Source organism: Macaca thibetana, chromosome 6, assembly GCF_024542745.1.
Source record: "Macaca thibetana thibetana isolate TM-01 chromosome 6, ASM2454274v1, whole genome shotgun sequence".
Lineage (NCBI taxonomy): Eukaryota > Metazoa > Chordata > Mammalia > Primates > Cercopithecidae > Macaca > Macaca thibetana.
Genome location: NC_065583.1, coordinates 58,841,601 through 58,857,422, shown reverse-complemented (window position 1 = coordinate 58,857,422; position 15,822 = coordinate 58,841,601). Strand labels below are relative to the sequence as shown.

Below are 15,822 nucleotides of genomic sequence, written 5' to 3'. Positions count from 1 at the left end.
ATTGAGTATTTTCCCAGTTAGCTCCTATATCCTTTTGGTAAGACTCCACATCACCTTTTGAATACTTCTTACTTTCTGGCTGTGGAAGATGTTTCAAATTCTTACTGTACTTTTCTTGCTCTTGCCCTGGAGTCAATCGCTTCTTCAAATAACCATTTTCTGTTTGTGCAGAAAGGAAGAGAGTTAAGCAGAATATTTTTAACTCTAGAGTCAGTCCTGGGCTTTTTCAAGTCTCTTTCTGATTCTACTACTTGGAGATACTTGCCAGAAAGTAAGTTATTTGAAAAAAATTTAAAAGGCTTACAGGACCATTTTTAAACTTTGGCTGAGGCAAACTCGGATGTAATTTCCACATCTAACTTCTGGTCTCCTTGTTATTATAGTTCCACATACATCAGAAATAAAGTTCCCTTGGAGACTGGAGAACTCCATCTACCATTTTAACAAAATATTGAATTATGTGATTCTTGGTAGAGAGTAACAAAAGTCTTCTTTTTAAGGGAGTTTTTTCAACATTCAGAGAGTTCCAAAAGGCTAGCTAGATCTCTAGTCTGAGTATTTTGGGGGATAAAATATTCCAGACCCACTGAAGAAAACTGAGGAGCCAACATAACTCATTATTGCAGGTTTCCAGACATCAGACTTTTTAGAGAAATATGATATAGACTCAGGTTTAATGTGATAAAGATTGCTGGCTCTTTCCAATATTCATTCTCCATTTTTTTTTTTTTTTTTTTTTTGAGACAGAGTTTCACTCTTGTTGCCCAGGCTGGAGTGCAATGGCGTGATCTCGACTCACTGCAACCTCTGCCTCCTGGGTTCAAGCGATTCTCCTTCCTCAGCCTCCCAAATAGCTGGGATTACAGGCACCTGCCATCATGCCTGACTAATTGTTGTATTTTTAGTAGAGACAGGGTTTCACCATGTTGGCCAGGCTGGTCGCGAACTCCTGACCTCAGGTGATCCACCCACCTCAGCCTCCCAAAGTGCTGGGATTACAGGCATGAGCCACCGTGCCTGCTCCTCTTCTTTCTTAATTAGTAAAGCCCCAAAATTTGTCAGAAGTATGTGAACCAGAGCAACTGCATCTTAAATAGGAGCTGGGTAAAATGAGGCTGAAACCTACTGGGCTGCATTCCCAGACGGTTAAGGCATTCTCAGTCACAGGATGAGATGAGGTCAGCACAAAATACAGGTCATAAAGACCTTGCTGATAAAACAGGTTGCAGTGAAGGAGATGGCCAAAACCCACCAAAACCAAAATGGCGACGAGAGTGACCTCTGGTCATCCTCACTGCTACCCTCCTACCAGCACCATGACAGTTTACAAATGCCATGGCAATGTCAAGAAGTTATCCTATAACACTACAAAGGGGAGGCATAAATAACCCCTTGTTTAATATATCATCAAGAAATAACCATAAAAATGGGCAACCAGCAGCCCTCAGGGCTGCTCTGTCTATGGAGCAGCCAATCTTTTATTTCTTTACTTTCTTAATAAACTTACTTTCACTTTGCACTGCCAACTCACCCTGAATTCTTTCTTGAGTGAGATCCAAGAGCCCTCTCTTGGGGTCTGGATCAGAACCCCTTTCCTGTACCATAGCCACCCAGAGTAGTAGAGCTATACTTTCCAAGCTTCTTTAAAGCCAGGTGTGACAGTGTCACCATGGTCTGATCAATGAGATGAGTAAGTGACATTTATAACTCCCCAGTGATATTTTTTAAAAAAATGGGTCATGTCCACCACTTTCCTTTTTTCTTCTTCCTCGTGACTGAGACAAAAGCTAGAGAAGTCATCTTAGGCAAAAACATGGAAGTCACATGCTAAAGAGGTCACACATTAAAGACGACAAGCTACAGCCTTGACATCATGCAGCTGCCATGTTAGGTATGGTCAGCTTACACTTAGATTGAAACATGAGAAAAATTAACTTCTGTTTCTCTTAAGTCACTGTTATTTGGGGATCTTTGTTATAACAGTTAAACCTATATCTAACTAAAATAGAAGTAGTATCTGGAAGGGGGACTTCTGTAACAAAAGACATACATAATATTAATATAGCAATGAACAGGAAACAGCAAATATTTAGATAAGTCAGGGTGGAAAGCTGGTGACTCTTCCTGTGTCATAACAAAACTTTGGCTAAACTGTTACCTGCCATACATTGGACAGTAAGTAATAAACTGTCAGAGTCTGTGGCTGTAAGGCAACTAGTTGGAAAAATTCAGAATCTTGATGTATGTTGGCTGCTTCCTGCCACTTGAAGCAAAATCTTACAAAAGAGATAAAGTCTGAAATAGTTTCCCCTAAGGAAGGATAATTCTATTTTATGAAAAGAGGCATTTTCTGTCTTGCCAGAAATACAAATTGAGTGAAAGTGCAGTAATTTGGGTGCTCAAAGGTTTAAAAAAAGTCTTTTTGGCTTTTTGTTTGTTTGTTTTTTGGAAATAGGGTTTCGCTCTGTCACCCAGGCTGGAGTGCAATGGTGCAAACACAGCTCACTGCAGCCCCAGCCTACTGGGATCAAGCGATCCTTCTACCTCAGCCTTGTGCCACCACACCTCGCTAATTTTTGGGGTAGAGACATATTCTTACCATATTGCTCAGGTTGGTCTCAAGCTCCTGGCTTCAAGCAATCCTCCTGCCTCAGCCTCCTAAAGTACTGGGGTTATGGGTGTGAGCCACTGTGCCCAGCCAAAAAAGCCAATTCTTCTTTACCGAACACTGAAGCAAGAATAAGAGGTAGGTCTCAAGAACAGCTGTAAGTGGAAATTAGAATGTGGCCCCCCCATAAAATGGAGAAGGAAGGAAGGAAGGAAGGAAGGAAGGAAGGAAAGAGAGAGAGAGAGAGAGAGAAAGAAAGAAAGAAAGAAAGAAAGAAAGAAAGAAAGAAAGAAAGAAAGAAAGAAAGAAAGAAAAAGAAAGAAAGAAAGAAAGAAAGAAAGAAAGAAAGAAAGAAAGAAAGAAAGAAAGAAAGAAGAAAGAAAGAGGAAGGAAGGAGGGAAGGAGAAATAAAATGGAAAGAAAGAGTAAGAGGAAGGAAGGAAGTAAAGAGAAAGAAAGAAAAAGAGAGAAAGAGAAAGAGAAAGGGAAGGAAGGAAGGAAGAAAGGGAAGGAAGGAAGGAAGGAAGGAAGGAAGGAAGGAAGGAAGGAAGGAAGGAAGGAAGGGAAAGTATCTTGGGCCCCTTCAAGCTGGGAGCCGCTCAGGGCATATCTGCCTCTCATTCTATTCAAAGACATCCCTCAGGTCACAGACATAGGTACGTATCCTGATTGCCTCCTTTGGAAAGACTTATCACAAACTCCGAAGAATGCAACCATCTGTTTCTCACTTACCTGTGACCTGGGAGCACCCAATCAGCGGGGACAGGGGGCGGGGCTTGCTTTGAGTTATCTCTGCCTTCCTGGATGAAACTAATGTACTTCTTACGTACATTAATTGGTGTCTCATGTCTCCCTAAAATGTATAAAACCAAGCTGTGCCCTGACTACCTTGGGCACATGTTGTTAGGACTTCCTGAGGCTGTGTAATGGGCGTGCCCTCAACCTTGGCAAAATAAACTTCGTAAATTAACTGAGACCTGTCTCTGATTTTCTGGGAGGAAAGGGGAGGGGAGGGGAGGGGAGGGAAAGGAAGGGGAAGGGAGGGGAGGGGAGGGGAGGGAAGGGGAAGGGAGGGGAGGGGAGGGGAGGGAAGGGGAAGGGAGGGGAGGGAGGGGGGGGGGGGGAGGGGAAGGGGGGGAGGGAGGAGGGAGGAGGAAGGAAGGAAGGAGAAAGAGAAAGAGAAAAAGGAGGGAGGGAGGGAAGGAAGGAAGGAAGGAGAGAGAAAAAGGAGGGAGGGAGGGAAGGAAGGAAAGAAAGAAGAAAAGAAAGAAAAAGAAAGAAAGAAGAGAGAGGAAAGAAAGAAAGAAAGAAAGAAAGAAAGAAAGAAAGAAAGAAAGAAAGAAAGAAAGAAAGAAAGAAAGAAAGAAAGAGAAAGAAAAAGAAAGAGAAAAAGGAAGGAAGGAAGGAAGGAAGGAAGGAAGGAAGGAAGGAAGGAAGGAAGGAAGGGGAGAGAGGAAGGGAGGGAGGAGGGGGAGGAGAATGTGGCCTGCAAACATTTTTCAAGCACCTTTGATAAAGTCCCTGACAGTCAGTGAGTGCCAACTCAGTCCAAATATCAGATGATGGCTGTGGCCTCCCACTCAGTCCATTGTTGTTGTTGTTGTTGTTGTTGTTGTTGTTGTTGAGACAGAGTCTTGCTCTGTCAGCCAGGCTACAGTGCATTGGCACGATCTCAGCTCACTGCAACCTCCACCTCCTGGGCTCAAGCAATTCTCCTGCCTCAGTCTCCCCAGTAGCTGGAATTACAGGTGTGTGCTACCACGCCCAGCTAATTTTTGTATTTTTAGTAGAGACCGGGTTTCACCATGTTGGCCAGGCTTGTCTCAACTCCTGACCTCAGGTGATCTGCCCGCCTCAGCCTCCCAAAGTGCTAGGATTACAGGCGTGAGCCACCAGGCCAGTCCATTGTTTTAAATGGCCTGAAGATAGCGACATTAAAATTGAGAGGGCAAATGGACAGAGCACAGAGGGCAATAAATAGGTCAGATACTTTAGTTTCAAAACTGCATTAGGGTCAGATCTATGTTTGTCGTTATTTGTACCTGAAACCAATGTCGCAGGTAAACCAGAAAATTTAACTCGGCGGCCAGGGAGGGGGATATGTTATTTCCAAGGAAATAATAGGCCTGTTGTTTTTTGGCTTCTGCTCCTGTATTAGTCAGAGTCCCATTAGGAAGGACTCAAATTCTGTAATTTAAGGAAAGTTTAATTAAGGAATTATTTGTACATGGTGAGAAGAAGTAGCAGACAGAAAGGGAGAGTAGGTCGCCCCTTCAGCTTGGAACAGAGGGGTGCTATTACCACCCTTTAGTGAGGAGAGAAAACAGTTACTGAAACTAGCAGACAAAAAGAGATGCCTGGCAGGCAACAAGACCTTTGCTTGAGGGACACCACAAGCCTAGGGCAACCCTGTGAAGGAGAGAGCCAGGGGAAGAAATACCCCAACCTTTCTCATTCTTCCCTTCCTCTGATCTTCCTCCAGGGCTCCCCATTGGGGGAACCCCATTGAGAACAGAACAATGAAGTTCTATTGAGGTAATCCTGTCAGTCTCCCAGAAAAAAGATTAGGGTAGAGAAGGAGAAAAATAAATAATCTAGAGTAGTAAATAAATAATATTCCACATATCCCCACACCTACACCAGCAGGAAAATGGGGTACAATGCTATGCAGCCTTTAAGAAAGGTTTATTCTCCAATATCCACCACAGATAAGGCCATAGAAGACGATGAATGGAGAGTTCCTCCTAGAAAACAGAACAAGATGTTGCCGTGTGAAGATCCATTCCCAGGGAAGGGGTTCTAGCAGTTTCTGTTCATCTGGACCAGTAGCTGCCTCTTTCCTTTTCCAAATGGGAGTCTTAACTGTGGTTATTTTGTTGTGAAGGAGACATAACTTATTTTTCAGTTCATAAGTTGCTAGGCCATGAGGAAACATACCCAGACAAAATGAGAGCATTACACATAGACTTTGCTGAAGATGTGGTAATTAGATAGGACCTTTGAGTTATCTCCTCTTTGAGAGGAAATGAAATAAATATGCTTCGTTTGTGAGAAAAAGCATGTGCACAGATATTTACATAGTTAAAGGCACTGACTGTGGCAGAGGTTGTTAATTATCCTTCAATATCTGTTCTCCCCATCTTTCTTTAGAAATAGAATCCCAAAATTATATCTGGGCACATGGCCATCAGTCTCCTTTGCAACCAACTTTGGTCATTTGACTAAGTCTTGGCCAATAACATCTAAGCAGTAGTAATGTTGAAATTCATTCTTATGTCCTTAAAGTAAAGGAAATGCTCTCTGCTTCCCTCTTTTCTTCCTTCCTACTGGCTATGATGCAGACGGACATGTGCAATAGTAAGAGCAGTCATATCGGGCTATAGGTAGAAGCCGCATGTGGGAAATGGCAGAGCAACGAAATGGATGAAACACGGGTCCCAACATTATGAAACCACAATTATCCCCAGACTACTTATTCTTGGATGTTATTTAAGAATAAGGCCGGGCACGGTGGCTCACGCCTGTAATCCCAGCACTCTGGGAGGCCGAGGCAGGCAGATCACAAGGTCAGGAAATCGAGACCATCCTGGCTAACACGGTGAAACCCCGTCTCTACTAAACAAAATACAAAAAATTAGCTGGGCGTGGTGGCAGGCACCTATAGTCCCAGCTACTCGGGAGGCTGAGACAGGAGAATGGCATGAACCCGGGAGGAGGAGCTTGCAGTGAGCCAAGATCGTGCCACTGCACTCCAGCCTTGACGACAGTACTAGACTCTGTCTCAAAAAAAAAAAAAGAATAAAAGAAAAAGTCTCAATTATTTTGAGTATACATTACAGAGGCCGAAACCTCTACCTTAACTAATACTTAAACCAGGATGTAACTAAAGAGAACAGGAAATGCAGTCACCCTGGAGAAAGCCAAGAAAAAGGAACCTACTCAAGATTTAGAGATGACTATGCCTTCTCTCACACCCAGAACACTCTCCAGGACCATGACCATTTGGGAGCATTTTGCAAATATATGTTGATATGAAAACTCTAGACATTTCCTCATTGGAATTGAATGTGAAAGAACCTATCAGCTACTCAATCCAGGTACTTACCAGATACTTACTTTCTGCTTCTAAACTGAGGTGGTCTCATACACAAAAAAGGCCCAGCATGGCCCTAAAACTAAGAATTACTTGGGCAAACAGCAAATTCTCCCTTCTTTGAGGGGACAAAGAGTGATTTTCTTTTTCTTTCTGGCATACAAAGAGCATTGAGGGAGGAAAAAACACATTTGGAAATGACAAAGAGTACTTTATTGAGATTGGAGAAAATAGTGTGAAACCCAAGGCAAGGAAAGAGTCTCTACAATTACCAGTGATTAAGTGAAGGGGGAAAAGAGGAAGAGGTAAGCAGGACTATTACCAAGAGAGAGAGGCGTGGTGGAAGCTGATTCAGAGAGCTGAGCCAACTGTGTAATTGAAACCAGAACTGGTTAGGATGAAAGTACAAGTTTAAAAGTGAGATCACAAAACCAATTCCAAGTAGCCACAGTGTTTATATGTAGAGATGGAATAGATCCTAAGAGCCTTAGGAGATCTCTTGCCTGTTTTCTAGGCAAGACTCATTCTAATGCCCAGCAGGGACACTTGAGGGCAATGAATAAGTACAAACCCATTTGATCTTCCTATCAGATGGGAAATTCCCATGTGCTTTATATAGTTTGAAGTTTTCTTTTGAAATGCAACTATGGAAATGAAATTAAGAAGCAACTGTTAAAGTCTTGCACTAGAAACAATGAGTTTTATTTCACTAGGGAGTTTGTTTAACTAAGGTAATTTGGATTACCTTAAATACCCACGAAGGAAGACAATCCCCTCAGGGACTCAGGGCCTGTTAGCTGTTCACCAACAGAACTAAAACTAGAGACTCACAGTATTGGTAAATATCTTTTTCTTCTTATTCCCTTGACAAATGTTTGCCTGTTTGACAGAGTCCGTTACTCATTTTAAAGGATGCTCATTGCCAGTTTCCTAAGTATACTATTGTTAAAAGATGAGTGCATTTTTGGAAAAGGTCAATAAAATTTTAAGTGAATTTTAAGACTGTAAGATGGAAATAGTATATGCAGATGTTGTATATTGATTCCTAAAAATATTTTCTTCCTAATGACTGCTTCTCAATTCTGGGTTTCGGGATCTTTTCCTCATCTATATTAACTGGAAAATTAGCACAGGGAATTTAAGTAATGCTATATGAATTCTCAATGGTCAGTAGAACTGAATCAGAAGGCCCAATTTGCTATCTGCTAATGAAGAAAGTAATTATCTCTAATACTACTTCCTATCTATATGGTCTTGTACAAGTTTCTCAACCTCTCTGTTTTATTACATTTAAAATGAGAATAAACAGGGCACGGTGGCTCATGCCTGTAATCCCAGCACTTCAGGCTAAGGCGGCGGGATAGCCTGAGGTCAGAAATTCGATACCAGCCTGGCCAACAAAGAGAAACCCCTTATCAACTAAAAATACAAAAATTAGCTGGGCTAGGTGGCAGGTGCCTGTAATTCCAGCTACTTTGGGAGGCTGAGGCAGGAGAATCGCTTGAACCCAGGAGGCAGAGGCTGCAGTGAGCCGAGATTGCGCCACTGCACTCCAGCGTGGATAACAAGAGGGAAACTCCCTCTCAAAAAACTAAAATAAAATAAAAAATAAATTAAATGGGAATAAAGGCCGAGTGCAGTGGCCCATGCCTGTAACCCCAGCACTTTGGGAGGCCTAGACGGGCGGATCACTTGAGGCCAGGAGTTCAAGACCAGCCTGGCCAACATGGTGAAACCCTGTCTCCACTAAAAATACAAAAATTAGCTGGGTGTGGTGGCACATGCCTGTAATCCCATCTACTCCAGAGGCTGAGGCATGAGAATCACTTGAACCCCAGAGACAGAGGCTGTAGTGAGCCGAGGTAGCACCACTGCACTTCAGCCTGGGGAAACAGAGCAAGACTCTGTCTCAAAAAATAATAATAATTACATTAAATAAATTTTAAAAATAAGGCAGGGCGCAGTGGCTCACGCCTGTAATCCCAGCACTTTGGAAGGCCGAGGCAGATGGACAACGAGGTCAGGAGATCAAGACCATCCTGGCGAGACCATCCTGGCTAACATGGTGAAACCCTGTCTCTACTAAAAATACAAAAAATTAGCCAGGTGTGATGGCACACGCCTGTAGTCAGGAGGCTGAAGCAGGAAACTTGCTTGAACCTGGGAGGCGGAGGTTGCAGTGAGCCAAGATCGCGCCACTGCACTCCAGCCTGGGTGACAGAACGAGACTCCATCTTGAAAAAAATAAATAAATAAAAATAGGCCGGGCGCGGTGGCTCAAGCCTGTAATCCCAGCACTTTGGGGGAGGCCGAGATGGGCAGATCACGAGGTCAGGAGATCGAGACCATCCTGGTGAACACGGTGAAACCCCGTCTCTACTAAAAAATACAAAAAACTAGCCGGGCGAGGTGGCGGGCGCCTGTAGTCCCAGCTACTCGGGAGGCTGAGGCAGGAGAATGGCGTAAACCCAGGAGGCGGAGCTTGCAGTGAGCTGAGATCCGGCCACTGCACTCCAGCCTGGGCGACAGAGCGAGACTCCGTCTCAAAAAAATAAATAAATAAAATTAAAAAATAAAAATAGCCGGGCGCGGTGGCTCAAGCCTGTAATCCCAGCACTTTGGGAGGCCGAGACGGGCGGATCACGAGGTCAGGAGATCGAGACCATCCTGGCTAACACCGTGAAACCCCGTCTCTACTAAAAAATACAAAAAACTAGCCGGGCGAAGTGGCGGGCGCCTGTGGTCCCAGCTACTCGGGAGGCTGAGGCAGGAGAATGGCGTAAACCCGGGAGGTGGAGCTTGCAGTGAGCTGAGATCCGGCCACTGCACTCCAGCCTGGGCGACAGAGCCAGACTCAGTCTCAAAAAAAAAAAAAATAAAAATAAAAATAAAAATAAAAAAATAAAATGTCTTTTCTCATCTACATGGAAATTGAAAGAATACATGTGAAACTGTACCATAAACTCTCAAATGCTGGTGGAATCCAGGCCTCAGCTTAGGTAGAGCTGCCTTCAGAACTCAGCATCTCCAACTCTTTCTCCTATTCAACCCCATTCTAATGCCAGCTTCTCTTCTTGCCTTCTGAGTTCTTATATTCTCCTTGCCTTCATTCTCCCAGTGTAAGAAATGGGAATTGTATTATCTACCTAATGCAATTGGTGTAAGGGCAACCTGGAAAGCTCCTGGTGCAATGCTTAGCATATGATCAACTCAATAAATCCAACTAGAGATGGGCAAAAGCAATCAGAGGCCATCTAATCCACTTATCTTATGCAGTTGAGGAACCAGTGCTGAGAAGTGAGGAAACTGTGCAGTTAATGCATGGAGCAGCAGATTTAGATCCCAGGTCTCTGGACTGTCAGGACTCTTTCCACTGCAGATTGTGGCAGTATCAAAACAAATAAATGATCAAGGGGGAAATCATCAAGGTGTGTTTCCCACTAGAGTCTTTCAGTGAAACCAGTATGAGAATGAAGTGAGGGGCAAGGGAGGGAAGGAAAAACAAAATAAGCTCCTTTTCTCGTGGTTCAGTGGGCTATTACAGCTATATACATCACACAAATCTTCTAATGAAGGTTTTATTATTTGATAAATATATTCTGATATATCACATAATGGAAGATTATCCAGCCACCAAAAAGTCTGAAGTAGACCAATAAGCACTAGGATAGAAAGGCGTGTCCAAGATATTTAGGGGCAAAAGGTGCTGTGTGTTATCTACAACACGGTCCCATTTTTGTTTCATGTATATAATAAGTCTTATGGTAATAAGTCTGGAAGGACATCATCCAGATCATTAGCATTGGTTATCCTTCCACATAATAAAGACCTTTCCTTTTCTATGTTATTTCTGTATTATTTAAATTCTCAGATTTTGATCATTAGGAAAAAATAAATCTTTTTTAAGTAAAAAAAAAAAACTTTTAAAATAAAGATCAATTGCATGAAAGTACAATTATTCAGCATTACGAAAGACTAAGAGCTTTGGCAAGAATAATGAAAATATTCAGCCCCTTTCTTTCTTAAAGATTATTGCTGTCTGATAGCATTTCCTTTATGTGAGCAATATGAGCAAAAATAAAAAATAAAAATAAAACAACAGAGGCAAGCAGTTATAATGGAATATCTTTTCCCAACATCTCTAACTAAATAAAAAAATGCAAAGCAGGCTATCTTGGAAGCAAGTATAAAAATGCTTCCCAGTCCCATATCTAAAAAGGAAATAAATCCAAATTGTGTCTCACAGCGCATGCACAATAGCCCTGCAGTGTTTTAATCCACTGTTACTTGGTATCTTAGTCCTAAGGATCTTAACCTTGTCCGGGAATGCCCTGAAATATACCAAAAGGTATACATAATTGCATATGTGCAGTTTTCTGGGGAAAGAAACTATAATCTTCATCCAAACCCATAAATATTAAGAACCACAGTATTCATGTATTCACACATATTCATTCTATAGACACTTGAGAATTGTTTTCCTCCGTGCATTGTTATACATGCAGTGGGAATGTTATTAGTCACTCTACAAACATCATTTCTAATTCTGCCAGCAAAACTGCAAGTAAAGATTATCCCTTTTTTACCAATGGAGAATATGGAGAATTAAAGGTGTCTACAAATTCAATTTTTTTTTTTTTTTTTTTTTTTTTTTTTTTTTTTTTTTTTTTTTTGTGAGACGGAGTCTCACTCTGTTCCCAGGCTGGAGTGCAATGGCATGATCTCAGCTCACTGCAACCTCCGCCTCCCAGGTTCAAGTGATTCTCCTGCCTCAGCCTCCTGAGTAGCTGGGACTACAGGCACGTGCCACCACACCCAGCTAATTTTTGTATTTTTAGTAGAGATGGAGTTTCACCATGTTGGCCAGGATAGTCTCAATCTCTTGACTTTGTGACCCGCCTGCCTCGGCCTCCCAAAGTGCTAGGATTACAGGTATGAGCCACCACGCCCAGCAAAGGTGTCTGCAAATTGTTTGACACTCCTTCCATTGAGAGTTGGGGCGTGATGCTCCTTCCCCTTGAGTCTAGATGGGCTCTGTGACTACGTTAACTAACTGAATATGTTGGAAGTGACACTGTGTCAATTTCCAGACCCAAGACTTAAGACACAGGCATTTTCCACTTAATGTCCTTTGGAATAATAGTTCTTCAAAGCCAGCCATCACGTTGTGAAAAAGTCAAAGCAGCCCCCTGGAGATGCCCACACAGAGACAAACTGAGCTCACCAACCTGCCAGCCACATAGATGGGCTGTCATGGAAGTCGATGTTCCAGTCCCACTCCAGCTGCCCCAGATGATGCTGTGTGGCATAGAGATGAGCCATTATCCTCAATGAGCCTGTGGTTGGCAGAATAATGGGAAGATGTACATATCCTAATTCCCAGAACCTATGAATATGTTACATTACATGGCAAGGGTGAATTCAAGTTGCAGAGAGAATTGCTAATCAGCTGACCTTGAAGTAGGGAGATTATCCTGGGATATCCCAGATGGACCCAATGTAATAAAAAGGTGCTTAAAAGAGGAAAAGAGAAGCAGGAGAGAAAGTCAGAGTGATTCAGTGGGAAAACGTCTTGACCAGTTGTTGCTGGCTTTGAACATGGAGGAAGAGGCTGTGAGCCAAGGAATACAGGCATCCTCTAGAAGCTGGAAAAGGCAAGAAAACAGATTCTCCCCCTGGATCTTCCAGAAAGATACACACCTCTGCTGACACCTTGAGTTTAGCTCAATGAGAACTGCATTGGATTGCTTGTCCACAGAACTGTACGATAACAAATTTGTGTTGTTTCAAGCCACGAAATTTGTGACAATTTGTCACACAGCAATAGAAAACGAACACAGAGCCCTTTCCAAATTGCACATTTGTAAGCAAAATGAATTATAGTTCAAAAACCACTATGTTTTGGGTTGATTTGTTCCTCTGTGATTGATAACTAGAACAATAAAATTAAGCTTGAGATAATGAATCTTTCCAAGTGACCCAAAAAGTTCAATTACTTGGCTCTGGTATGACATTTTTCACAGTGAAAACCTTCATGGTCAAAATTTTACTAGCCATTCCCTCCCCCAAGCTTCCCGGACATCACATATCTCCTTGCCACCCTCTGAATCTGCTCTCCCAGGGGTTTCAAGTGCTCTCTTTGCACCAAACCCCACGTGATCTTTTCTCTGTCCTCATTCTCAGTGGTGACGTTGTTGACCACCACTTCTCTTTCTTTCTCCAAGAAGAGGTTCTTACATACACCGTTACTTCAAGGTCAGCACCTTAAAATCCAAACATATCATTCTTGAAAATAATGACTACTTAAAAAGTTAATAGTATATAACAGCAAAATTAACGACATTTTTAGTAGGCTATCAAACATTTTTATGAATGCCTAAGCCTCTTGTTTTAACTTACTTGAAGATGTTTTACAGATTTAATTTTCTATGTTTAAGTATCTCTTTTTCAGTGGAACCATAAATGCCCTTTTAAATTAGTGGCAGTGAAAGTAGTTATCCTGGAAATAATTATATTTAGCAATTAAGTTTTACAACAAAGCTATTTTAATCAGCTGAAATAACACTCTTCACTGGTCATTATACTACTAGATAAGGAGAGTTACATTTTCAGACAAGAATAAGATCACTTCAGTTCTTCTTTTTTTTTTTTTTTTTTTTTTTTTTTTTTTTTTTTTTTTGAGACGGAGTCTTGCTCTGTCACCCAGGCTGGAGTGCAGTGGTGCAATCTCGGCTCACTGCAAGCTCCGCCTCCCGGGTTCACCCCATTCTCCCGGCTCAGCCTCCCGAGTAGCTGGGACTACAGGCGCCCGCCACCGCGCCCGGCTAATTTTTTTTTGTATTTTTAGTACAGATGGGGTTTCACCGTGGTCTCGATCTCCTGATCTTGTGATCCTCCCGCCTCGGCCTCCCAAAGTGCTGGGATTACAGGCGTGAGCCACCACGCCCGGTCCTACTTCAGTTCTTCAAAAGGAACTTTCATAGTAAGTCTTCCCACAAAGTCTCCAAAGTAAAGTGATAATTGACTGGAAAATAGGCTCATTCTCCTTCATTCCTCCTCATTTGTTGAAGACCACCATCTCTTGATGTTTCTAAAGATTAACGATTTAAAGAAAGCCCATTTCTCCTGAGTGAAAACAGTGAGAGATGTTTCAAATCCCAGAGAAACTCCCTCTGGTTTACCAATTCAAACGCAGATTAGGTGCGAGCACGTTTAACTTTAGAATATAATGAACCAAGTAGCCTTTTGAGTCAAATCTCTGTGATACTCCCAGAAGTGTAGCTGTGAGTCAGAAGAGATAGCAGGGAAAATATATCACAAGGTGCTATTTGTTAAAAAGATAAACATAACTATTGAGTGTTTATAAATATTGCTCAAATATGAAGCAAACATGAATGTATTTCCCTGTAAACCAAGTTTCAACTGGATTTTTTGTTCTTATTGCAATACCAGATAAGGAGAATTGATACAGTGTGAATCAAAAATCAAACAAAAAAAGGATTTGAAACTAGGCTTTCGGCTGGGCGCAGTGGCTCAAGCCTGTAATCCCAGCACTTTGGGAGGCCGAGACGGGCGGATCACGAGGTCAGGAGATCGAGACCATCCTGGCTAACACGGTGAAACCCCGCCTCTACTAAAAAAATACAAAAAAACTAGCCGGGCGAGGTGGCGAGCGCCTGTAGTCCCAGCTACTCGAGAGGCTGAGGCAGGAGAATGGCGTAAACCCGGGAGGCGGAGCTTGCAGTGAGCCGAGATCCGGCCACTACACTCCAGCCTGGGCGACAGAGCGAGACTCCATCTCAAAAAAAAGAAAAAAAAAAGAAAAAGAAAGAAACTAGGCTTTCATTATTAGGAAAGTAAAAAGGACTTCCAAGAACACTTGGGAAATCTATCAATATACAAAGATGTAAAAGTCACTGGGTGACAGAGTAACTGGTCTGTTTCCCTACAGGCTGCACATCAAATGTAATTTCAGGAGTGAGCTAATAAGGATACAAACAAATTATTTTGTTGGGTTTCCCCCCCCAAAAAAAAACAATGAAAACTGTGAAGATGTAAAATAACTGTACCAGTTAGCACTCTGTAGTAAATGATGGAAAATTCAACTCAAACTTGCCTAGTTAATTAGAGAAATATATCAGATCATGTAGCTGAAGGCTCAAGGACTAAGCTTCAGGCATAACTTGATTCAGGGGCTTATGCAATGCTATATAAGGTCAGTTAATCTCCAAATTTTAATTTTGTCATTCTCTGAGTGTTGGCTTCATCCTAGGCTATCTCCCATTGTGACAGTAGCAGTGTCAAGCCTCATGTCCTTACATCACTGAATTCTGTGGAAATGTGAATGCTCTTCTTTCTCAGGAGCCCAGCCAAGGTCTGCCCAAGTCTCCCTGTCTCTGACAGGGTTAGATGCCCATCATCAACCCCATTACTTGACCAGAAGAATGGGTTATGCTCATTGGTTGTCCCAGTTTCTCCCCGGAACCGAGGAAACAGTCACACCCACACAAATACGGCAGAACATAGCAGGGTAGTTTCCCAAGGGAAATTTAACATACTCAAAAGCGTGAATGTTTGTTAGGCAATAGTGTCCACTATAATATATTGGTATCACATATTAGTATGAGACATTTTTTATTGATACATGATATGTGTACAAATTTATGGGGTACATGTGCTATTTCATTACAAGCATAGAATGTGAAATAATCAAGTTAGAATATTTAGGATATCCATCACTTCAAGCATTTATGATTTCTATGTGTTGAGAACATTTCAAGACCTCTCTTCTAGCTATTTTGAGATATGCAAAACATTGTTGATAACTAGTCACCCTACTCTCCTATCTAGCATTAGAAATTATTCCTTCTAACTGTAGGTTTGTATCCGTTAACCAACTTCTCTTCATCTCCCCTTGCCACACACACACCTTTCCCAGCCTCTGATAATTATCATTCTCTCTCCCTCCATAAGATCAACTTTTTTAGCTCCCACATGTGAGTGAGAACGTGGTATTTGTCTTTCTGTGCCTGGTTTATTTCACTTAACGTAATGACTTCCAGTGCCATCCATATTGCTGCAAATGACAGGATTTTATTCTTTTTATGGCAGAATAGTATTC

The 15,822-nt window shown here is 42.1% G+C and overlaps 1 protein-coding gene across 1 annotated transcript in view; it reads left to right on the top strand.

The window, feature by feature from the left end:
- The window catches only part of SNX2 (sorting nexin 2), a 488,692-nt gene that overhangs the window by 373,630 nt on the left and 99,240 nt on the right, over positions 1 to 15,822 (top strand). The gene's annotated exons all lie outside the window — the stretch shown is intronic.